The 26,263-nt window shown below is 42.7% G+C and overlaps 1 protein-coding gene across 2 annotated transcripts in view; it reads right to left on the bottom strand.

The window, feature by feature from the left end:
- The window catches only part of SLC9A9 (solute carrier family 9 member A9), a 719,922-nt gene that overhangs the window by 169,532 nt on the left and 524,127 nt on the right, over positions 1-26,263 (bottom strand). The gene's annotated exons all lie outside the window — the stretch shown is intronic.

Here is a 26,263-nt window from a genome sequence, read left to right as displayed (position 1 = left end):
CACTTCTTTGGAGCAGTTCCTCAGAGCTCTCTGAGATGCCATCTCTCTGGCTGTAGTCTTCATTTTGTCCCCAATAAAACTTAACTCACAGCTCTCACGTGGTGCATTTTTTCCAGTCAACACTGCCATGGAGCACGAAGTCCCCAACATGCTCTCCCTTGTTGTGTCCTCTGGACTCTGGCTCTAGTCTCACTTCTATTGAGAAGGACAGGTGACAAGGCCAACCTTTCTCTCTGGCAGTCCCCTGCTCAGATTCCAAGCTATCCTCCTAAAGTGTAGGCAATACTAATACCTTCCAGTGGCCACCCTCTCCTATAGCACAATATCCAAGCCCTAGGCCCTATGAGCTGAACCCTCCTTAAGTTGGATGCACTGAACCAGGCCTCACCCCCGCTGTTTTCTGTCATACCTGACTCCTCACTTTCTCCAGACCCATGCCGTGTATCCCCTTTCTGTGTTGACGTGCACGTTCCCTTCATCGGGAAGTCCTACCACTTCCCCTTGCTCTGACTTCCGGCATCCTCTTCATTCTCTGATTCAGATACCACCTTTTACAGGAAGCCTCAGTTGGAATTTATTCTTCCTTCCTCTGTGCCCCTATAGCTCCTAGTTGTTCCTCAGGGGCAGCACTTCATACAACTAGCCTTTTCTTTTCCTTTCATTTGGCCATGCCGCGTGGCTTGTGGGATCTTAGTTCCCCAACCAGGGATCGAACCCGGGCCCTCAGCAGTGAGATGAGAGCGCCGAGTCCTAACCACTGGACTGCAGGGAAGTCCCAACCAGCCTTTTCTTAAATTACCCTCTCTCCTTCTCCCACCCCAGACCCTAAATAACATGAGGGCAGGTTCTAGGTCTGTTTTATTTTATCTCTTCTCACAGTGTCTTCCATGAAATGGATGCCCAATATTTGTAGTGTTGAATTGACAATGGAAAACGATGAAACTTGACATTGGTGGAGCAACCCTGAGCTCTTTTTTCTCTTTTAACTATTGGTGGAAGATAGCGCCATTAAGATCTACTGGAGTTTAACAGAGGAACTGATGTCCTCAGCATCAGTTTACAGACTTGCACCTTCAGAAAAGGCCTCTGAATCTCATGGGAAGGACTTCCAATTATTTTCTCCTACCCCACCGAGGTGTTATTGTAAAGAGAGAGACGGGATGTGGGTAACAGGGTTTGTGGTCATTCACAGCCACTGCATGTCACGCAAAGCCTCTCCTCAGTTGCCTGGAAGTATGCAGCTTAGTCAGGTAGAAGGTGGCTGGAGAAAGACCAGAGGTTCGTGCTTTTCAGAAGACCTGTCTGTCATACATGAACCACTGCAAAGATAAGCTCTGAGGGGGAAATGACTCTGACACTTCAGGAAGTTTGAAAAGATTCATCATGTTAAGAAGTAGAGAGATTAGTCAAGCAAAGTGCAGTCCTACAGAATTGCACGAGAAGAGTTGGGAGGTGCCTTTCCCAAGATGGCTGATTATAATGAAGCAGGACTCACCCTACTTCCCCCTGCTTGCAGACTCCCACTTCACAGAGAACCAGAACTTTCTGAAGAACACTTCACCTGTCACCAGACTTCTGTGTGACGTGGGAATGAGCAAAGATGACACAATTGGATGATCAACAGTCTAACCTTGACTAACTATTTTCCTGCCTGGGGGTCCTTGAAGTAGCTGGTCTCACAGTGCCATTTTCTTGCTCTTGTTTAGAAAGCCAAGTGGAAGGCACTAAAATACAGAGACCTGTATTATTAACTGAGTGTGTGTGTTTACTGTAAAGATGTATTAGCAGCTGCCTTCCCTTGGTGAGAATATATTGCAGCTCTTCCTGGAAAGAAGCCTATTGGCCCCTTTACGAATCCCATTTAGCACACTGTCACTTTAAATGCACCATTTAAAGGCAAGGGCCAGTGCCTCACCCAGGGCCAGACACATAGCAGGCTCTTGAAAAATGTGCTGAAAATGGAATAGTCAGTATTCAGTGGAAAGACAGAGATTCAGTCTGATCTTTCCTTTCTTTTTGGCCTTTACACCATTTGTTTTTATAATTGCATTGCAATTTCTCCTTTCCTCTTCACAACCTCTTCAAGACTACATGTGTATATGTGTGTGTTTGTATGTGTATGTGTATATGTGCTTATGTGGGTAAAGTTGTATATGCTTTTATATATGTGTGTATATCTGTATATATGTCTGTGTATATGTGAATATATTTTTGTGTGGAGGAGTGTATGTGTGTAAATCTGTACATATCTATGTATACATATACTTGTATATATCTACATGTATGTGTTTATGTATGTTGGTATGTATATATATATGTGTGCATGCACACATTTAATATATATAATATAAATAAAAAATGTGTATATCAGATACCCACTACAGTTGATGATCAAGCCATTTCTTCATAAAAGCTAGCCTGAAAAGAGTCTAAACGACACCTTGCTTAAGTTTATTCCTTGATTCTTGTAGCATTACTGGAGGAGGACAGGGTAATGGGGTATAGGAGAACATTTGGGATGCTGATATTAGCCTTCCAGTCTAAAGGGAGATATTGATGGTACAGGAAAAAGGGAGAGGGGGACTGAAAGAGGGAAGATCTGAGAAGTGAGAGAGGATAGAGTCCAGAGCTCAGGGGAGAGGTTGCTTTAGACAGGAGAAGGGGCAAGCCTTCTACTGGGTTAGGAGGCTCCTTCCAAGCTGGGTGACCCTGTTTCTGTGCTCTCAGGGCAGCAGCAACTGCAGCAGAAGGCTCTGAAATTCTCCTTGCTATGCACTGAATTGTGAAAGCCCTAACCCCCATGTGATTGTATTTGAAGATAAGCCTTTTAGGAGGTAATTCAGGTTTAAATAAGGACATAAGGGTGAGGTCCTAATCCCATAGGATTAGTGGCCTTATAAGAAGAGGAAGAGAGATAAAGGTCTCTCTCTCTACCTGCACACACTGAAGAAAGGCCATGTGAGGACATAGTCAGAAGACAGTCATCTGCAAGGCAGGAAGAAGGTCCTCAGTTGGAACTGAATCTGCTGGGACCTTGATCTTGGACTTCCCAGCCTCCAGAACTGTGAGAAATAAATTTCTATTGTTTTAGCAACCCAGTCTCTGGTATTTTGTTCTGGCAGCCTGAGCAGATTAAGATGCCTCTCCTAAGGACTCTTACCACACAGCCATTAACCTGTGAAAGAGTAGCTTCCAAGGCCCAGAGGGACTCTAGCTTTGGAAAGAGCACATCTTTGCTTTGTGTGATGGTCACAGAGGCTGGGACAATGGGAGACTCTCAGAGGAAGGAGTATCAGGATTCCGTAGCCTTACTCTCCAGTCCAAGGAGCTTCATTACCTGCATTTCTTGTGATCCTCTACCACTGCATTCTATCTGGTTAATTCCTACTTAATACCCTCAAGAAGGAAGCAGACCCAGCAGGGCAGGAGGGTCTGTTCTGAGCACAAAAAGGTTGACATAAGAGCTTCCCTGGTGGCGCAGTGGTTGAGAGTCCGCCTGCCGCTGCAGGGGACATGGGTTCGTGCCCCGGTCCAGGAAGATCCCACGTGCTGCGGAGCGGCTGGGCCCATGAGCCATGGCCGCTGAGCCTGCGCGTCCGGAGCCTGTGCTCCACAACAGGAGAGGCCACGGCGGTGAGAGGCCCGCGTACCGCAAAAAAAAAAAAAAAAAAAAAAAGTTTGACATAAAAATTCATGATTTATTGCCTCTTCTTCCCACTTCTGCTACCCATGCTTCATGGGGAGGCTGTACGGGTTTAAGAATTCAGTCTCTGGAGCCAGATGCCTGAGTTCATCACTTTATTGGTATCGTGACCTAGGGCAGATTGCTTAACCTCTCTGTGCCTTTGTTTTCTTACATGTAACGTGGGGACAATAACACCATCCACGTTGTAGGCCTGTTGTGGAGAGTCAAGAAAGTTAATATATGTAAAAAATCTTAGCATGTGGTAAATACTTAATGTTGGCTCTTATTATTTTTTTCTGTTCTTCTTCCTTGAGTTCATTAGCAGGGGACCCATGGAAGTTCCTGGAGCTGAAGCATGGCCAGCTCAGTTAGTCCAAGGCATGTGCTTCTAAAGGAGAATGGTCTTGACTGTATCGGGAGAAGAAGATGGGAGCAAGTGAAGTTGGGGTGGCAGGTTTGGTAGTGGAGGGTGAGAGGGTGTGTGGCTGCTGTTTTCTCAGTGAAGCGCGAAACAAGGTCATCAGCTGACGGGCAGCGTGGAGAAGGGGCCGGGGGAGGCTTGTGAAGGCTGCAGAAGGAATGAGTTAGACGTCTAAGAGAGGGGGGAAATGAACCTTCTAGAGAAACCTAGCAAGCTTGCTGAGGAATACTGAGTGCCAATTTGAGTCTTGAGATCATGAATTTAAAGTGAAAACAGAGGCTTGATCGTGTGAATTTCTTCCAACATCCAGCCACCCGGGGTGATGCAGGGAGAAGGTGAGGAGCTGCTTTCTGATCGACTGTCCTCGTTTGCAGGGCTGTGTGTCCACTGTGCACTAACATCTGCTCTTATACATGACGATTGTGCTGGTTTTGTTCATAACATACTATGTTCATGATGAAGGGAAGTATTCTAGAGTCTTCTCACCTTGTTGTAGCTTCATTTTCATTTCCTTGTCCCTTTCCCCTGAGACCACATGTGTAAATGACCAGTTTATGGTAATTTAGTTTGTAGAATGCTTTGGACAAAGAACTCATTTTCTTAGTTTATGTGGCTTTGGGTACTGTATTTTCTTTTTATTATCCTATCAGGGTCTTAATCTCTTTGTGCCAAAGCAACAAAGGCACAAGATGACAACGAAAGCTCATACTTCTAGAGCACTTACTATGTGCCAGGCACTGTTCTAAGCACTTTACATATATGAACTCATTCATTTTTCAGGTAGGACACAGGGAGCTTAAGGAACTTGCATGAGGTCACACAGCGAGGAAGTATCAGAGCTAAGATTCAATCAGGCAGCCTTGCTCTGGACTCCATGCTTTGTACCTCTATGCTTCTCTAGGGCACCCTTGAAAAGAAGTTAAAAACTTTGTGTCTCTTTAAAATATTTACTTTCTGAGAAAATTTATAATAGATCTACCTACCTCTAACTAGGCTATTTCCTTACCTTCCTCTCACGTTGCATGTACCTCCCTGCTGTTGACATCATTAAGGATAAAGATGACCAGTACCATCTCTCCAACCAGTCAACACATATTGATGAAAGGCCTACCTTGTTTTTGCACGGATGAGAGAAAGAGGACCAAAACACTCTTGCATCCCCAGAACTCAGTCTAGCTGGGGATCAGACAAATGGACAGGGAAAGGACAGCAAAGGATACAGGGAAACCCCCAGAGACACAAGATCCTGTGAAAAACAAACTACATAAGGAAAAAGAACAGGTCAGTGGTGCTGAATTCATTTCATTCTCAATGGCAGCCTTTTTAGTCCCTGAGCGGAGGCCAACTCTTCTGGTTGTGTTACAGAAATACTCTGGCAACAAGGTGCCCCAAACTCTAGTCACTGTGCTCTTGAATTTCCGGAACAAGGGGAATGTGGCATGCTGGGAACTGGAGGTGGTGTTCTGAGCTCATTGTTAGCAATTTTAATTTGCCTCTTTGGCCAAGTGGGGCACGGTCAGAGTTCCACAAATCAACTGGATGGGGTCACGTCCTGGGCATATTTCTCTTGACGAGTAATGTGACAGTGGGCTGAACAGAAGGTAGGTCTGGAGCCCCTCACACTTTGGATCCAATCTGGACCCAGTCATTGACTGGCTGTGCAGCCTTGGGAAGACATTGAAGTTTTCCAAACTGCAGTTTTCTAATCTACGAAATGGACCTTCCTTGCAGGGGTGTTGTAAGGATTAGCAACGAGTTTGCAAATTTCCTAGTATAATATGCACTCAATCAACCCAAAGCCATCATTATTTATTATTACAAAGAGTTAAAACTCTATGGCAAAATTTTCTTAAATGAATCCTTTATTGCTGGAGCAGTCATCTCTTCCTCCTACTTCTATCGCACCTTGGAACTATTCAGAGAGGGTGAAAATGCCATAAAAATGCTACTTATTATACTCAGTTGCTCTTTTAGAAGGTTACCTCACTAGACCAGACTTAAGAAATTACATGATCATTTTAACTTCGTTGCCCAGTTTTTAACTCTATATAGGTATAATTATAGTTGTATTATTATTATTATTATTATTACTTAACATTGTGGTGAGGGGAAAAGTGAAGGGAATAATTATTTATTAATTGATTCTATCTACCAGGCACTCTGCCAAGCAGTTTTGCATACAATTAAAAATTGTATGCAAAACCACTTGGGAGCTTGACGGTAGCATTATTTACATTTTAAAAATGAAGTAACAAGGCCCAGAGAAGTTGTGTCACTTTTTCAAGTTCACACAGCCAGTGGGTGTCAGAGCCAGTCTGGCCACAGGCCCTTTACTCTGACCTCCATCCTGTGTGTCCTCCTGAAACAGGTATCATGGTCACAGCTACTTTACAGATGAAGAATGGCAAACTGGAGCAGTTAAGTGACATGTTCAAGATCATACAGATAGACCGATAGAGAAGATGGCGGAAGAATAAGACGCGGGGATCACCTTCCTCCTCACAGAGACATCAGAAATACATCTACACGTGGAACTGCTCCTATAGAACACCCACCGAACGCTGGCAGAAGACCTCAGACCTCCCCAATGGCAAGAAACTTCCCACGTACCTGGGCTCTTGGCACTCCAGCCAGGTGTCAAGGCTGTGTCTCTGAGGTGGGAGAACTAACCTCAGGACACTGGTCCACAAGAGACCTCTCAGCTCCACGTAATATCAAACGGCGAATATCTCCCAGAGATCTCCATCTCAACACCAAGACCCAGATTCACTCAACGACCAGCAACAAACAGTGCTGGACACCCTATACCCAACAAAGAGCGAGACAGGTCTACAGGCCCATCCATTAGCAGAGAGGCTGCCTAGAATCACAGTAAGGCTACCGACATCCCCATACACGCCACCAGACGGGGACTTGCCCACCAGGGAGACGGGATCCAGCCTCATCCACCAGAACAGGGGCACTGGTCCCCCCAACCAGGAAACCTGCTCAACCCACTGAACCAACCTCAGCCACTGGGGACAGCTACCAAAAATAGATAGAAATACGAACCTGCAGCCTGCAAAAGGGAGACCCCAAACACAGTAAGATAAGCAAAATGAGAAGACAGAAAAACACACAGCAGATGAAGGAACAAGATAAAAACACACCAGACCTAACAAATGAAAAGGTAATAGCCAATCTACCTGAAAGAGAATTTAGAATAATGATGGTGAAGATGATGCAAAATCTTGGAAATAGAATAGACAAATTGCAAGAAACAGTTAACAAGGACCTAGAAGAGATAAAGAGGAAGCAAGTAACGATGAGCAACACAATAAATGAAATGAAAAATACTCTAGACGGGGGCTTCCCTGGTGGCGCAGTGGTTGAGAGTCCGCCTGCCGATGCAGGGGACACGGGTTCGTGCCCCGGTCCAGGAAGATCCCATATGCCGTGGGGTGGCTGGGCCGGTGAGCCATGGCCACTGAGCCTGTGCATCCGGAGCCTGTGCTCCACGGTGGGAGAGGCCACAACAGTGAGAGGCCTGCATACCACAAAAAAAAAAAAAAAAAAATACTCTAGACGGGATCAGTAGCAGAATAACTGAGGCAGAAGGACGGATAAGTGACCTGGAAGACAAAATAGTGGAAATAACTACTGCAGAGCAGAAGAAAGAAAAAAGAATGAAAAGAACTGAGGACAGTCTCAGAGACCTCTGGGACAACATTAAATGCACCAACATTCGAATCATAGGGGTCCCAGAAGAAGAAGAGAAAAAGAAAGGGACTGAGAAAATATTGGAAGAGATTATAGTTGAAAACTTTCCTAATACAGGAAAGGAAATAGTCAACCAAGTCCAGGAAGCACAGAGAGTCCCATACAGGATAAACCCAAGGATAAACACGCCGAGACACATAATAATCAAACTGTCAAAAATTAAATACAAAGAAAACATATTAAAAGCAGCAAGGGAAAAACAACAAATAACACACAAGGGAATCCCCATAAGGCTAACATCTGATCTTTCAGCAGAAACTCTACAAGCCAGAAGGGAGTGGCAGGACATATTTAAAGTGATGAAGGAAAAAAACCTACAACCAAGATTACTCTACCCAGCAAGGATCTCATTCAGATTTGATGGAGAAATTAAAACCTTTACAGACAAGCAAAAGCTGAGAGAGTTCAGCACCACCAAACCAGCTTTACAACAAATGCTAAAGGAACTTTTCTAAGCAAGAAACATAAGAGAAGGAAAAGACCTACAAGAACAACCCGAAACAATCAAGTAAATGGTAATAGGAACGCACATATCAATAACTACCTTAAATGTAAATGGATTAAATGCTCCCACCAAAAGACACAGACTGGCTGAATGGATACAAAAACAAGACCCATATATATGCTGTCTACAAGAGACCCACTTCAGACCTAGGGACACTTACAGGCTGAAAGTGAGGGGATGGAAAAAGATATTCCATGCAAATGGAAATCAGAAGAAAGCTGGAGTAGAAATTCTCATAGCAGACAAAATAGACTTTAAAATACACGCTATTACAAGAGACAAAGAAGGACACTACATAATGATCAAGGGATCGATCCATGAAGAAGATATAACAAGTGTAAATATTTATGCACCCAACATAGGCGCACCTCAATACATAAGGCAAATACTAACAGCCATAAAAGGGGAAATCGACAGTAACACAATCATAGTAGGGGACTTTAACACCCCACTGTCACCAATGGACAGATCATCCAAAATGAAAATAAATAAGGAAACACAAGCTTTAAATGATACATTATACAAGATGGATTTACTTGATATTTATAGGACATTCCATCCAAAAACAACAGAATACATATTTTTCTCAAGCGCCCATGGAACATTCTCCAAGATAGATCATACCTTGGGTCACAAATCTAGCCTTGGCAAATTTAAGAAAATTGAAATCGTATCAAGTATCTTTTCTGACCACAACGTTATGAGACTAGATATCAATTACAGGAAAAGATCTGTAAAAAATACAAACACATGGAGGCTAAACAATACACTACTTAATAATGAAGTGATCACTGAAGAAATCAAAGAGGAAATCAAAAAGTACTTAGAAACAAATGACAATGGAGACACGATGACCCAAAACCTATGGGATACAGCAAAAGCAGTTCTAAGAGGGAAGTTTATAGCAATACAATCATACCTTAAGAAACAGGAAGCATCTCGAATAAACAACTTAACTTTGCACCTAAAGCAGTTAGAGAAGGAAGAACAAAAAAACCCCAAATTTAGCAGAAGGAAAGAAATCATAAAGATCAGATCAGAAATAAATGAAAAAGAAATGAAGGAAACAATAGGAAAGATCAATAAAAGTAAAAGCTGGTTCTTTGAGAAGATAAATAAAATTGATAAACCATTAGCCAGACTCATCAAGAAAAAAAGGGAGAAGACTCAAATCAATAGAATTAGAAATGAAAAAGGAGGTGTAACAACTGACTCTGCAGAAATACAAAAGATTATTAGAGATTGCTACAAGCAACTCTATGCCAATAAACTGGACAACCTGGAAGAAATGGACAAATTCTTAGAAATGCACAACCTGCCGAGATTGAACCAGGAAGAAATAGAAAATATGAACAGACCAATCACAAGCACTGAAATTGAAACTGTGATCAACAATCTTCCAACAAACAAAAGCCCAGGACCAGATGGCTTCACAGGCGAATTCTATCAAACATTTAGAGAAGAGCTAACACCTATCCTTCTCAAACTCCTCCAAAAGATAGCAGAGGGAGGAACACTCCCAAACTCATTCTATGAAGCCACCATCACCCTGATACCAAAACCAGACAAAGACGTCACAAAGAAAGAAAACTATAGGCCAATATCACTGATGAACACAGATGCAAAAATCCTCAACAAAATACTAGCAAACAGAATCCAACAGCACATTAAAAGGATCATACACCATGATCAAGTGGGGTTTATTCCAGGAAGGCAAGGATTCTTCAATATACGCAAATCAATCAACGTGATACACCATATCAACAAACTGAAGGAGAAAAACCATATGATCATCTCAATAGATGCAGAGAAAGCTTTTGACAAAATTCAACACCCATTTATGATAAAAACCCTGCAGAAAGTAGGCATAGAGGGAACTTTCCTCAATATAATAAAGGCCATATATGACAAACCCACAGCCAGCATTGTTCTCAATGGTGAAAAACTGAAACCATTTCCACTAAGATCAGGAACAAGACAAGGTTGCCCACTCTCACCACTCTTATTCAACCTAGTTTTGGAAGTTCTAGCCACAGCAATTAGAGAAAATAAAGAAATAAAAGGAATCCAAATAGGAAAAGAAGAAGTAAAGCTGTCACTGTTTGCAGATGACATGATACTATACACAGAGAATCCTAAGGATGCTACCAGAAAACTACTAGAACTGATCAATGAATTTGGTAAAGTAGCAGGATACAAAATTAATGCACAGAAATCTCTGGCATTCTTATACACTAATGATGAAAAATCTGAGAATGAAATTAAGAAAACACTCCCATTTACCATTGCAACAAAAAGAATAAAATATCTAGGAATAAACCTACCTAAGGAGACAAAAGACTTGTATGCAGAAAACTATAAGACACTGATGAAAGAAATTAAAGATGATACAAATAGGTGGAGAAATATAGCATGTTCTTGGATTGGAAGAATCAACATAGTGAAAATGACTCTATTACCCAAAGCAATCTACAGATTCAATGCAATCCCTATCAAATTACCACTGGCATTTTTTACAGAACTAGAACAAAGAATTTCACAATTTGTATGGAAACACAAAAGACCCCGAATAGCCAAAGCAATCTTGAGAACGAAAAATGGAGCTGGAGGAATCAGGCTCCCTGACTTCAGACTATACTACAAGGCCACCGTAATCAAGACAGTGTGGTACTGGCACAAAAACAGAAATATAGATCAATGGAACAGGATAGAAAGCCCACAGATAAACCCACACACATATGGTCACCTTATCTTTGATAAAGGAGGGAAGGAAACACAGTGGAGAAAAGACAGCCTCTTTAATAAGTGGTACTGGGAAAACTGGACAGCTACCTGTAGAAGTATGAAATTAGAACACTCCCTAACACCATACACAAAAATAAACTCAAAATGGGTTAAAGACCTAAATGTAAGGCCAGACACTATCAAACTCTTAGAGGAAAACATAGGCAGAACACTCTATGACATCAATCACAGCAAGATCCTTTTTGACCCATCTCCTAGAGAAATGGAAATAAAAACAAAAATAAACAAATGGGATCTAATGAAACTTAAAAGCTTTTGCACAGCAAAGGATACCATAAACAAGACCAAAAGACAACCCTCAGAATGGGAGAAAATATTTGCAAATGAAGCAACTGACAAAGGATTAATATCCAAAATTTATAAGCAACTCATGCAGCTCAATAACAAAAAAACAAACAACCCAATCCAAAAATGGGCAGAAGAACTAAATAGACATTTCTCCAAAGAAGATATACAGATAGCCAACAAACACATGAAAGAATGCTCAACGTCACTAATCATCAGAGAAATGCAAATCAAAACTACAATGAGATATCATCTCACACCGGCCAGATTGGCCATCATCAAAAACTCTAGAAACAATAAATGCTGGAGAGGGTGTGGAGAAAAGGGAACCCTCTTGCACTGTTGGTTGGAATGTAAAATGATACAGCCACTATGGAGAACAGTATGGAGGTTCCTTAAAAAACTACAAATAGAACTACCATACGACCCAGCAATCCCACTACTGGGCATATACCCTGAGAAAACCATAATTCAAAAAGAGTCATGTACCAAAATGTTTATTGCAGCTCTATTTACAATAGCCAGGACATGGAAGCAACCTAAGTGTCCATCAACAGATGAATGGATAAGGAAGATGTGGCACATATATACAATGGAATATTACTCAGGCATAAAAAGAAATGAAACTGAGTTATTTGTAATGAGGTGGATAGACCTGGAGTCTGTCATACAGAGTAAAGTAAGTCAGAAGGAGAAAAACAAATACCGTATGCTAACACATATATATGGAATCTAAAAAAAAAAAAAAAATGTCATGAAGAGATTAGTGGTAGGATGGGAATAAAACACAGACCTACTAGAGCATGGACTTGAGGATATGGGGAGGGGGAAGGGTAAGCTGTGATGATGTGAGAGAGTGGCAGGGACCTATACACACTACCAAATGTAAATTAGATAGCTAGTGGGAAGCTGCAGCATAGCACAGGGAGTTCACCTCTGTGCTGTGTGACCACTGAGAGGGGTGGGATAGGGAGGGTGGGAGGGAGGGTGACACAAGAGGGAAGAGTTATGGGAACATATGTATATGTATAACTGATTCACTTTGTTGTAAAGGAGAAACTGACACACTATTGTAAAACAGTTATACTCAAATAAAGACGTTAAAAAAAATAATAATAAAATAAAGATCATACAGCTATTGAAGAGGAGGCCCGGGACTCAGTCCCAAGTTTCAGTGCAGTTTTCTTCCTTTTCCTTGAACCCCGGGGGGCAGACAATAGAGCAGAATGGTTAAGAGCACAGGCTGTTAGGTTTCTTGCTGTCAGAGACGGAAATATGGAAAGGGAGAAACTAGAACGGTATTAGATTAGTTTTGAAGGCATTGGTATGAACTCATATATAAAGGTATATGTAGCCACACCCAGAATAGAAACGAACATATATGTAAATCTCTCTTTCTTCACGTATACACATAATTCCTAATTCTTTCTACCTAGAGGGCCAGCTTTGAAGCAGCAATGAGCACACCAACACCACATCTTGGTTTCTAAATACCGTTCTTCATTAAAAGAAACCAGGGATCCTTGGAGAAATGGTTGATACCAGGGCTGGAGCAGGGAAGGTACTAGATGAGCCTGGAATATCTTATTGTACCAATTCACAAGGAAGTGCTCTAAAAATGATAGGAAAATCTAAAAAGACAAAGCAGATGGGTTGAAGGGGCTCCCAATAGGCAAACTGAAGACAACTGGAATATCAAAATAAAAAACAGTAGTAATACATTATAATCCACTGAATAAGTAGAAAAGCACAAGTCTATGCTGGTATTCATAAATAAGTGAATGACTTGAAAATTGATAAGAACTGGAATATTTGCATAGCTTCAAAATACCGCCCCCCCCCCACAAAAATACTTGTTAATTATGGAGGGTAAAATGCAATGTGATAAGTCCAAATCGTGAGCCCCCGATAGCATACAATGAGAGAAACTCAGCATCACTACTGTGATATTCCTGCTAAAGATGAAAATCTGCATCTAATCATGAGGAAATATCAGATACCCACCAAAGGAAGGATCTCTACAAAAGATCTGGCCTGTAATCTTCAAAGGTATCAAGGTCATGAAAGTTAAAAGATTGAGGAACTGTTCCAGATTAAATGAGACCAATGAGATGTGACGAATAAATGTAACACATGATTTTACTTTAAGGGACATTAGTGGTAAACTGGTAAAATGTGAATGGGGTGTGAGAATTAGATGGAAGAAATGTTCTGAATGTTAAATTCCTGATCTTGGTGGTTGTGTTGTTGTTGTGGAGGAGAATATCTGGTTTATTGGAAGTACATGCTAATATATTTCAAGGTAAGATGTACCAGGTGAACGACTTACTCTCAGATGGTTCAGGGAAAAAAAGGTCTTTGTATTGTATCTGTTTACAAGATTAAACGTTATCTCCCCCAACAACAAAAATCTCAGAACAAAAACAACAATAAAATGGAACACAGGTGGTACATGCAGAAGTTATAGTAAAGTGCTTAAAAACATTCTTTAGGCTCTGGATTTGAATTCCAGCTTTGCCACTTACTAGCTATGTGAACTTAGGCCTGAGTTATCTGTGACTTACTTTCTTGGTCTGTAAAATGGGGGTAATAATAAAAGTACCAACATAGATCCTTTGTGGATTTAAATGAGTTAGCAGCCATAAAGTACTTGATACCGTGAGGTCTATAATCAGTGCTTAATACCGCTGGTTGTTCTTCTTACATGGTAGGCAATGCAATGGTTCTCTGTGGTCCATGTTCCCCTCAAGGTGTATGCCAGGGAGAGAGATCTGGTGTACTCCTTCTGACTTATTCAGCTAGAAATAGAATTCAGCTAGAAAACATGTGCTATGTGGTCAGTCCTATTATTCACGCAGATGGCTGTAGATTTCACAGACTGAGAAAGTTTAAAATAACACAGATGTGTTTGTAATCTTTGGATATATACTTTTTGATGTAGAGCCCAATGGGGATTAGTTCTTTTTTTTAAAACTATACATAATTATCCTATCAGGCCAAGATATTGTGTTAGGAATAATCTAGGCATTACTATGAAGAAAAAGTGATTATCACATTGACAAGATGTTTCTTAAGCAGTTTAAAAAATATACATGCAGGGGCTTCCCTGGTGGCGCAGTGGTTGAGAGTCCGCCTGCCGATGAAGGGGACGCGGGTTCGTGCCCCGGTCCGGGAAGATCCCACATGCCGCGGAGCGGCTGGGCCTGTGAGCCATGGCCGCTGAGCCTGCGCGTCCGGAGCCTGTGCTCCGCAACGGGAGAGGCCACAGCAGTGAGAGGCCCGCGTACCGCAAAAAAAAAAAAAAAAAAAAAAAAAATACATGCATGGCCTATTTTAAAGGATTAACGTGCATCCACTACCAACAGTGGCTAATTCAGTTAAAAATGGAAATGAAAAATGGAAATGAAAACAATGTTCTGGTTGGGAAGGAAGCACAGATTGCACTTTGATGCTGATTCTTTGAAATTATTCCTTTTCTGCCCTTTGGATACTTAATACCGAGCAGGAATAGCACAATATGAGAAGCTGAGTGTGGACGTGGGGAGTAAGACTAGTATTTTGCTAGTTATCTTTCAATGCATATTTTTGGGGGGGTCCATCTCCACTAATGAAATTCAGTTTTAAGAACCCTGAGTTCTTTTTCAGTTAGCTTTGGTTGACATGAGAGCCGATGGGCTCTGACAAAGCCTCTTTGCTCTCTCATTGGGCAGTCTTTTAAAATGTTACTTTAAAACGTTTTAGAGGTTCACAATGACCACTGCTAACGTGACAAAATGGGATCCACCTCACCCCTTGGAAAAGAGTGAAAACCTCCAGCTGGGCTGAACTCTAACCTTGACCCTGGGATGTCCACTTGAATATGTCTGTGTTCTGAACTAAAGAGCCACATTGGCTTTTTTTTTTTCCTTCTTCTCAAAAGGCAGAGAATTTTTGATGCACCTTCAAGATTCCATTTTTATCAGTGACATAATAGTGTCAGCTCTTTGAAGGAAGAAAGAAGAACAGGCAGCAACTGGTATTATATTGTTAAAGTGCCCAAGAATCAATTACATCCTTGCTGAGACAAGAGGCAATTTTCCCATTTAAACTTCACAGATGCACGGACTGGCAAATTATTGTTGGGTTGTTGCTTCTTTTATTATAATTAACAATTAAAAAACACACTTTATAATGCGATTAGCTGTTTACTGGCTGTTACTGGCTCAGGTCATAGCCGGGACTTTACTTTCAAGGATATGAACCACTAAAAAAGTATTTTAATCAACTCTTTTAGATTCAGTCACTAGTGTGGAACCATTTTGGCCCCTCACAATTAAGCCACTGGAAATTTCCAAGCTGATCTGGGTTTATAAGAAGCATCTTGTGGAAACCTATCAGTTTCCTTTCTTAAAACACTCAGCTGGGAGTTCACTGTTTCTTCATTTCTAGGAAATGTAGCAGCAATTTTCTTGCCTTCCCCCTCCCCCAACCTTTTTCCTCTTGTTCATCCTTAAATAAATTCTTTTATCTCAACGTAGGCTCATCTTCTTAATATTTTTCAAATACACAGACACATGCAAAACACACAAGAAGCTAATTTTGTTCAAGGTCAAATAGAAATTTTATGATTACCCTTACATGGACATCCTGTTTGAAAGAAGCTAATAATTTAGATAATAAGCAATGCCATGTTGGAAAATGGCACTAGAAATGGAAATTGTTAAGGGTAACAATGGATGACTGTTCCTAATTATAAAAGCTAACACTTATAGGGCACTTATTACGTACCAGGCACTGTTTAAAGTACTGTATACGCTGTCCACAATTTAATTCAGTTAATGACCTCACAAGGACCCTCTGAGGTGGTTTCTATTATAGTCCCCAGTTTAGAAACAGAAGTGGCAGAGCTGGATTCAAACCCAGGCAGCTGGCCCCAGAGCCCATGCTTTCAGCCACTACAGTCTACTAGTATCTACAAAACATGATGACTGTTGAAGCAAGGTCGAAGCTTTTTGTTTGTTTGTTTGTTTGTTTTTAAATCCATAAAAATGAAGTAAAAGAGATCTGAGAAGCAATGTCTTCATATACGGATTGACAATGCACAGTGATGAGATTCCTAGGGAATATACATTTGCTTACTATGAACCAAGCTAAAGCATGAAGTGGGTTAAATGTCCAGAAAATATCCATGGAAACAATGGCAAAAGTTATGCTTGTGTAACACACTCATGCACACAAGGTTACTGAAGTTACCCATACCTCCTTAGGCGGTCGCATACTGTAAGAAAAGAAACCACCATATGTTGCCACATATTTAAAACTATTATCGTTATTATTTACAAATTTAGGCTACTTTTTAGGTATTTAAAACTATTCTTGGATCTTCTTCCTATTGCATCAGGGCATCTTGTATAGAGTAAATGGTCTCTAATAATGATCAAGTAAGGGACTTCTTACCCATACCCTATCCTTCTACAACATAGGAGTTGAGGCAACTTACGATAGAAGGTCGCGTAGTTGGACAAGGACAAGTGTTATGTCATGATGAGGGGGAGGGGTGGGTAGAAAATGATGGTTTTAGAAAACTTAGGGCTGGACATAGTTACTACGACTGAGCCCAGCATTTGGTGCTTAATTGGCACAAAGCGATGGTGTGATGTTGGTGAGATGTGTCTTAGCTCCTGATATTCCATCTTTGATCTTCGTTCCCTGCCCGGCTACTGGTACTTAATGCTGATATTTCTCTCCACATGTCTCCTGAGGCCCCTTCCTCCCAGGGTCTCTCAGCTGGCTGTCAGCTCATCTCTTAGAAGTCACAGCTTGATATCGGTTTGAGAAACTACCTCTCCCAAGAGAGCGGGGTAGAATAAATGAGAACACTTGGAAAACTTGAAAAGGTGTTAGAGGTATTTATCGATATTATTAATGGGACAGTCAAAGCAATAATACCTTTAAATTAGGGGACTGATTCAAGTGGTGACTCGGGCAGCTGTACAGGCTGTGAGGATGTCTGGATGACGTTTGGGGTAAGGGGTCAACTTGGGACTCCCTAATAAGACTGTATGTAAAGCAGGCATTGACTAGTATTAGGAAGAGAGGAGAGAAGGCAGGTAAAGGTAGAATTCAAAGGCCCACTGAGTCTATCTGCAAGGAGAGGAGTGGAGAAAGAGGTCTATCCCTGCTCCCTTTCTAACCACAATTAGGGCAGTTCATCTTTACAAACATTTGTTGAATGCCTGCTGTGTGCCAGCACTGTTGGATGCTACGGTACCATGGTGATCCAGACACATCCCTGCCCTCAATAGGCTGATGGTCTAGTGGGTGACACCAAGAGGCAGCTCCTCTCCATGGCTGTCCACACCAAGACACTTACTTTTAGAGGAAGTCAGACAGAGGTCTGGGAGGAAGGGCTTGCACACCTGGCTGGAGATCACCCCTGAAGAGGGAGAAGCAGAGTGTCTGTGGTCCTGGTCATCAGAGAGTGTGTAGGACAAAGCCTGCATCCACAATGGCCACTAAGGCCCAGCGGAGGCCAGAGTCACGGTGTCCTGGGTTCGTTACTTGGCTCTATTGGCCTTAGAGGTCATCTCCTCCAAATCTGTTATTTTACAGATGAGGAAACTGAAGCCCGCAAGATATACTGATTGACTGGGCAGTGAGTGGCAGAGCTAGAAATAGAAACCAGATGCTCTGATGGCACACTTAGGCCTGAGCTACAGGGGCTTGGCAGTTATAAAAATAAGGACACACTTAGGGGAGGGGCTATTTTCTGTCTTATGAGTCATTTACACGCCCGGGGTAGTGACTTCATCAGAGCCTCTAGGAGAATAGATGTGGAAAGAGGGTGAAGAGAGATAGGCAGCAGTCCTCTGGGTTCGGGGAGAGCTGGTTGCAGCCACTGAGATCAAGTTTTGCAGACTCATAATGTGGCTCAGTCACACACAGCCACGGGTGCCCTCACACGGGTGCCTTCCTGCTACATCACTTAGGCTCACAGGACAGAAGCCTCTGCGGACAAAACACAAGCGAGCTCTGCAGGCTTAGGGAAATTTTGAGTGTTATAGACACGCATCCATCCCTCTTCTCTACTGAGAGGCAGACCCCAAAGGCAGCATAGGAGCCCAGCCCACGGCTGAGTCAGTGATGCTCACAGACACGCAGGAAAGGCAGGACTTGGAAGCCCCAGCTGGCGCACCTGGGCCCCTGTGGAGGGGGCGGGGTAACGAGAGCCAAGGAGGGGAGTGGGTGCTTCTAGGCAACTCCCCTTCCACTGACCCTGCCTACCAGGGGTGGGGAGGCCGTGCAGCTGCACGTGGCCTTCTGGGAAAGCATCTCTTCACTTGCATCAGCTGCGTGAAGAGCTCGTGGCAGCGCTGTTAGTCGTGGACACAGCTGGTCCACCAGCCCTTCTGCTCAACCATCTTCCAGGTAGGGATGGTCATGTGACCCAGTTGGGCCAAAGATCCATAAGCAGAAGCTGTTGGATGGGGCTTCTAGGGGACCTGCTTTCCCGGTTAAATAAAGGAGGTGACAGATTCACGTGCTATACATGCTCTCTTGCCCCCTCTTCCTTCTGAGGACACGGATCTGTGGCGGCCTCTTATGACCGCGACAAACTAACACGACAGAGATGATGGAAAGAGCCTGAGTCACCACTGTCATCATCGATTTTCTGCACTAGTTCCGGACAGATCCTCGGATTTCTTAATATGTGAGACAAAGAAGACCCTATCTGTGTAAGCTACATAGTTGGGTATTTTCCTGGTATCGTAACAAGTAACAACCTTGGGATTCAAGGCCTTTCACAATCCGATGCCACAAAACTTTTCCCGTCTCACCTGCTGCCACCTCCCTCCCTTCTCGAAACCCCATTCCGCTGATCCAAACATCACAGCCCTGAGAAGTCCTCCGGGGAACTGGTCGCACACCCTTGCTCTACACTCTAACCTTGTTTGTGCCATCGCCACGACACATAAAACCATGTATTATTTGCTGATTTGCTTACATTCTTTCAATTGCCTCCTAACTTGACTCCCAGCCTCCACCTTTGCCTCCCTACAGTGTATTCTCAGGATGAGAGGTTCCTTTGAAACACCAGTCAGATACATCTCTCTTCTTTGTAAAATCCACCAGTGACTCCTCGTTCTTTCAAAGAAAAAGGCAAAGTCCTTACAATGGCTTGTAAGGCCCCGTACGACCTTCCTGCCCCCATTTTTTTCTCCAGGGTCTCCTTCTAACTCTAATTCTTTGCCCACACTGGCCCGAAGACACTGCCCCAACGCGTCAGGCTCACTCTCACCTACAGTCTGCGTAAGCGGCTCGCTTTGCCAGAGCTCTCTTCCTCCTCTGCCTCCTTCAAGTGTTTGCTCAAGAGAGACCTTCTCGTTAGACCTACCCGGACCACCTTAACTCACACTGCAACCCAACCCCATCCCCTGTAATCAGCCGTCCACTTTCCCTTACTCTGCTCTGTTTTTCTCTATAGCACTCACTGCCTTTTAATACACTGTATAATTTACCTATTTATTGTGCTAATTGCTTATGGTTTACGTCCTCTTGCCAGGAGGAAAGCTCCCCGAGGGCAGGCATTTTTGTCTTTCTTCGATAGCTGACTTATTTCAAGTGCCCAGAATTGTGATTTGCACATAAATACTTGTTGAGTGTAAGAATAAATGGATTCGTTTAAGATCAATATGGCACTGAGGACCCACCATGTGTCACACCCTCTCAGGTCCTAGGGATACGGTGGGGATGGGCCACGGTCCTGGCTCCTGAAGAGTCTGCAGCTAGACGATTGTTGCACCGTCCCAGTTACCCTACTTAGACTAGTCTCACTAATAGGTAGAGGGTATATTTATCATATAAAGGAAGAATAAGAATTAAAACGTTAATTTCTGGAGGGCTCCTTCATTACAATCCCATCCGTAATTCATACAGAAAGGGAAACAGATTGGGTCCAGGTTTTGAGGAACTTTACAAAGAAAGATGTTATTACAGTGAGCAGGCTGCCCAGGGATCAGTATTTGAAGGACTTTTTTTCCTTGAGACGGAGGCCAGCTGGCTGATCTTGCCCACACTTTATCTCATCTGAAGGCACTCTCGCCTCTTTGACTATGGCTGGAAATGAGCATCCAGGACATAATCTGATTGGATCAACAGCACCAACCAACTCCCTTGGGAATGAAGTTACAGCCCTGGTAATTTCTTTGAACTTAACAATGAAAGGGAGAATTTAAATGAAACCCTTGAGACAGCATTGCTTTTCATGCATGTCTAATTGGACTTGATCATAAGATTCAGTCTTGATAAGTTTGCTCTTGATTTCCTGGAAAGGTGGACAGTTCCCGTAATGACTGCAGAGGTTTCCTCCCTTTACTCAAATGTGTCAGGGCAACAAGAGCACCTCTTGATTTTGACTTTATGGCTTTTTTAAAAGAGATGGTCACTTGGTCTTTTTTGAGGGGTAGGGGGTTTATAGCACAAGCATCATGGAGATTTATTTACTTGTATTCAAAAATACTGTGGTGAACAAGTTTTAGTGTGTGTTTTGACTCTGCTTATCTCTTTGATGGAAAAGTACTTTATAACTGATAGGCATTTCAGCAGATCAAGGAGATTCATTACCCTGGCGGTTTTTCATTTTCAGATAGGAATGAGTAGAAATTATCCAATTTCTCTTTTTATAATAACGTCCAATACATTTAGTGTCCAATTTCACACTGCCCCTTGATTTATAGCATTTGCCAGATTAATCGAGATCTGCTGATATTATAAAAGTTTGGTGTCTCTTAACCCTATGAAGCCCAGGAAGCAGGCATATAGAACCACACAAGGATTAAACCTGTCTGACTCATACACACTCCAGAAAGCAATTCATTTATACTGTTTACTCGTTTCTATCTTGTCCTACCCTGCCCCATATCTTGAGGAAATGTGCAGATTCTTGGCAGCAGCAGGAGTCTCTCAGAAACCTTGATTAAAATCACCCATAAAGTAAAGTAAGTAGGGAGTTACATACCAAACCTTTAGTGTTTCAATGGTTTTGAAGTTTAGATAGCCTGTATCTTCCTTATCTTTGCACATCAAGTCTTTGTTTAGGTGTCTTCCTACCTGATCTCTGCTTCACTAGAGGGTGATGTGCTGCAGAGGGCCTTCGGGGCAGGCTCTCCTGGCTCTGCCAGAAGACATGCAGATGGCCAGCACACACATGAAAGGATGCTCAACATCGCTAATCATTACAGAGATGCAAATCAAAACTACAATGAGGTATCACCTCACACCGGTCAGAATGGCCATCATCAAAAAATCTACAAACAGTAAATGCTGGAGAGGGTGTGGAGAAAAGGGAACCCTCTCGCACTGTTGGTGGGAATGTCAATTGATACAGCCACTATGGAGAACGGTATGGAGAGGTTCCTTGAAAAACTAAAAACAGAACTACCATCTGACCCAGTAATCCACTATGGGGCATATACCCTGAGAAAACCGTAATTCAGAAAGACACATGCACTCCAGTGTTCATTGCAGCACTATTTACAATAGCCAGGACATGGAAGCAACCTAAGTGTCCATCAACAGATGAATGGATGAAGAAGATGTGGCACATATATACAATGGAATATTACTCAGCCATAAAAAGAAACAAAATTGGGTCATTTGTAGAGACATGGATGGACCTAGTGACTTACAGAGTGAAGTAAGTCAGAAAGAGAAAAACAAATATCGTATATTAACTCATATATCTGGAATCTGAAAAAATTGTTATAGATGATCTTATTTACAAAGCAGAAATAGAGACACAGACTTAGAGATAGAGAATAAATGTATGGACACAAAGGGGGAAAAGGGAGGTGGGAGGAATTGGGAGTTTGGGATTCACATATATACACTATTGATAATGTGTATAAAATAGATAACTAATGAGAACCTACTGTACAGCACAGGGCACTCTACTCAGTGCTCTGTGGTGACCTAAATGAGAAGGAAATCCAAAATGAGAAGGAAATCCCCGTACACATAGGGGACCTATGTATACGTATAGCTGATTCACTTTGCTGTACAGTATAAACTTATACAATATTGTAAAGCAACTGTACTCCAATTTTTAAAAATAGGCACAAGAATAAGATAAAAAGTCAAGTATATGGCACATAGTAGCACTACACTATGATACATGCATTCCTCTCCCCAACACACACATACTTAGTTTCTTCTAATTTATGTAATGTTTCAATTTGCTTCAAGTTTCAGCATCCTTTTCAAGGTGGCCTTTATCATGAACTACAGTATATGATGCTATGTTGACATGTGGATGCAGTTCTGTCTCTGCAAATATATTGAGAGTCATCTGAGAATAGGAAGTAGGTGTTAAATTGTGTTTCTTTGGTTTCTTGCATAATGTGACTGCTTTATAGATATTTAGTGACTGATGACTTAAAGAGAGAGGCAAGAAGGGAAAATGAAAGAGAAGTTTTATAGGTTATCTTTCTTGTTTATTTAGAAATCCTATGTTTAGCTTTCATTATGCTGGCATCTCCTCTAGCGCCTCTGAACTGAAGAAGTTCTCATGGAAGAACATCCTGTAATTTCTCCTGTCCAGCCTCTGTGTTATGCTGTAATTTTCCTTTCCAGTGTTCTATTGCAACTACTAACCACCTTGGCCTCCTCTTGCTGGCCCCATCCAATCTGAGGGCACAGGTTGAAAGAAAAATCCTTATGTCTCCGGAATCTACTGGTTCTGTCTCGAAAACGCCTCTGTGCCTGCCCCTTCTCCCTATCCCCACAGCTACTCCCCTAGGTCAGGTATTCATCTCATCGCATTTGGATTCAGTTCCATAACCTTCCATCTCTCCCCACCCCAATCCATAACCTCTGCTGCTGGACCCACGTGATGTGGGTAGAGTCCTCATCATCTCAATGCCTCTGATGATAGAATCATCTCCCTCAGCCTGGTCCCCAGCACCCTCCGTGACCTCTCCACACACAGCTCTCTCAGACTTGCATCCATCTCTTTATGTCTCCTGGGCTTCATGCTAACCGAGCTCATGTGGTCCATCCCACGAGCCTCTTCTGACCTCTCTCCTACCGCTCATGTTAACCCCTTTTTTGGTCCCCCAGTATTGCCCTTGACTGCAGCTCTGGACCCTGTTTTCTTTCAGGCATGGCTCCTGTGCTTCTTCACCATCAAGCTTTCCCAACCTTCAGCTGGAATAAACACCTCCTACTGGCATCCCTTAGACCTTATCAAGATACCTTTTAAAATATCTATCCCTCTCAATCTTGTCTTATATTTAATATAATATTTCATATATTTTGTATTATAAAAAATTCTATTTTGGGATGTCTTTTCTCTCCTACCTTTTTTTTTTTTTAACATCTTTATTGGAGTATAATTGCTTTACAGTGTTGTGTTAGTTTCTGCTGTATAACAAAGTGAATCAGCTATATGTATACATATATCCTCATATCCCCTCCCTCTTGCATCTCCCTCCCACCCTCCCTATCCGCCCCCTCTAGGTGGTCACACGGCACCGAGCTGATCTCCCTGTGCTATGCGGCTACTTCCCACTAGCTATCTAGTTTACGTTTGGTAGTGTATGTATGTCAGTGTGACTCTCTCACTTTGTCCCAGCTCACCCTTTCCCCTCCCCGTGTGTTCAAGTCCATTCTCTACGTTGGCGTCTTTATTCCTGACTATCTTGTAAGCGTCTTGAGGACAGAAGGCATGACTGTGTCTTTGCTTTTTAAAGAAGGTTTTTTTCTTTTTTCCCCATTATAAACCTAATGCACCTGATTCTCTGAGTTGGAGGAAAGGCATTTTAGATAGTGAGAAAGTTGGAGTCCAATAACCTTGTATTTTCTTGATGAAGAAGACGGTAAAGTCAAGGTTTTAAAGTAAGAGTTTCAAGTAACTTTTTTAAAAAAGTAATAATTTGCTTATGTATCTAATAAATGCTTAATTTACATATCCATTTTCAATTACAATTCTACAGCAAATCCTACTGTCCCCCCAAATTTGCAGACTCATTACAGAAAACTTGGGAAATTCGGAAGTCAAAGCACGGGAAAATGTCTTCACTTTGAGTCTAACACATTGCCTGACACCTTAGACTTTCAGTAAATTATCTTTAAGTAATTAATCAGTGAAATCGAGCTTTCCAGGAGATAAGGGCTTTGGAATGAGAGGGCCAGGGACATGGAAGCCTAGGGCAGATTTTGGAGCAGCCTGTAGAGTGGCAGGATCTGAGGGGTGACAGAAAGCCCCCCTTAGATCTCTCCCAAAGGGTCCCAGCTTGAGTGCCACCCAGTCTGAAAGGGCACATGAGAATCCACCTCTCTGCTCTGCTTAGTCAAACCACTAATACACCTGGAGGACTAACGTAATTCTATACAAAACAGGATTGCACCACACGTTACATCCTTTCCTTCCTCGAGGGACATAGTGGGGCTGGAGGTAGGACCAGGAGGAATCGGGTAGAAAGATAAGTCACAGACCCTGACACTAAACCTTTAAGATGATTGTGCCAGCTTTTATGTCACTGTAATCAACCCCCTAGGCCCTTTTTCCTTACCCTCCCTCATCCTCAAGACAGGCCTTTCCTGCTTTACCTCTAGTCTCTCTTTGCCCTTCTCTTGCTCCAAGTTCCTGGCAATCAGCCCTCACAGCACCTCTTCAGACCCAAGGGCCATGGGGGCTCCCTTTTCCATGGGGAGAAGTAGGTTCAAGCCTGCATGAGGCTCACACTCGGTGTCTGTGGTGAGAGCACTGGCTGGTGGGCACAGGGTCTAGTCTTAGCTGACAGGCTCAGCTCATCACCCCATCCCGGCATGCCCCCTCCCACCCCAGGGGGCTAAAAAGCCAGGCCCTGGCCTGTGAACATTTACTATGAGAGCACTTAGCATTCACAGGACACCCTGTTACCTGTCATGCTCACAAAACATTTTGAGGCCTTCAGGTGGAAAGGGCTATAAATGCAAAACAGCCTCAGTCAGACCTTGTTCAGGCCGTCAGCAAATGAGAGGTGAGTTACTGTCCTGTTCCATCAAGTCCGTTGCGATTTGGTCAGATGATTTGTGAAAATCAGAGCGGAAGCAAGGGCCTCTCCCTTGCTTTCTTCACCGCGTGGATGCAAGAGGCAACAGTGAGAAGTACCGCGGCCCTGATTCTTGGTCTAATATAGCAAAATAAAATATTTCCTTGTCATGGACAGTAATTTGGTGACTACTTAGGCATAAGTGCTTTCTGGCTGACCAGCTCCAATCCAGAGGTCAGCTGGTGTGTTTCCTAACAGATCAAAAAGAGAGAAGGCAGATGTTTGTCACGGGGAAATGAGCTTCCTTAGCTGGGATGCTTGGCTGAGTCTGTGGTAGCATTGCTGCTCTGTCTGCATGGGTCTGCCTGAGCCACCTTCCTCCTAGTTAACTCATCTTTTATGGGTTCACTCAGAAGTCACTCCCTTCTAAAGGCCTTCCTCCACTCCCTGGATTATGTAGAGCCAGGCATCTAGCTAGATCCTCCGGTTATGTCTCACAGTCTTGTGTGCCCTTTGTGTACAGCTCTAATCAGAGTATTATCATCTCACACTTGACTCAGCTTGTTCTTCCCACTAGACTCGGAACTTCGTGATGGCAGGACTGGGTCTGCCTCGGTTCCCCACTATTGCTCCAGCCACAGAGGCTGCCGCTTAGCGGATGCTCAATAAAACTAAATGAAGGAATTGCAAACTGTTAGCACTGGAAGGGACACTGAAGCCCCCAGAGGTGACATAATGTGTCCAAAGACACAGTGTCCCTTATAGCAATCATATTTTCCTGATTTCGAATT

The sequence above is a fragment of the Kogia breviceps genome, chromosome 5 (assembly GCF_026419965.1).
Source record: "Kogia breviceps isolate mKogBre1 chromosome 5, mKogBre1 haplotype 1, whole genome shotgun sequence".
Taxonomy (NCBI): Eukaryota; Metazoa; Chordata; class Mammalia; order Artiodactyla; family Physeteridae; genus Kogia; species Kogia breviceps.
The sequence above is the reverse complement of the archived record's forward strand: the minus strand, read 5'-3'. Positions and strand labels throughout refer to the sequence as shown.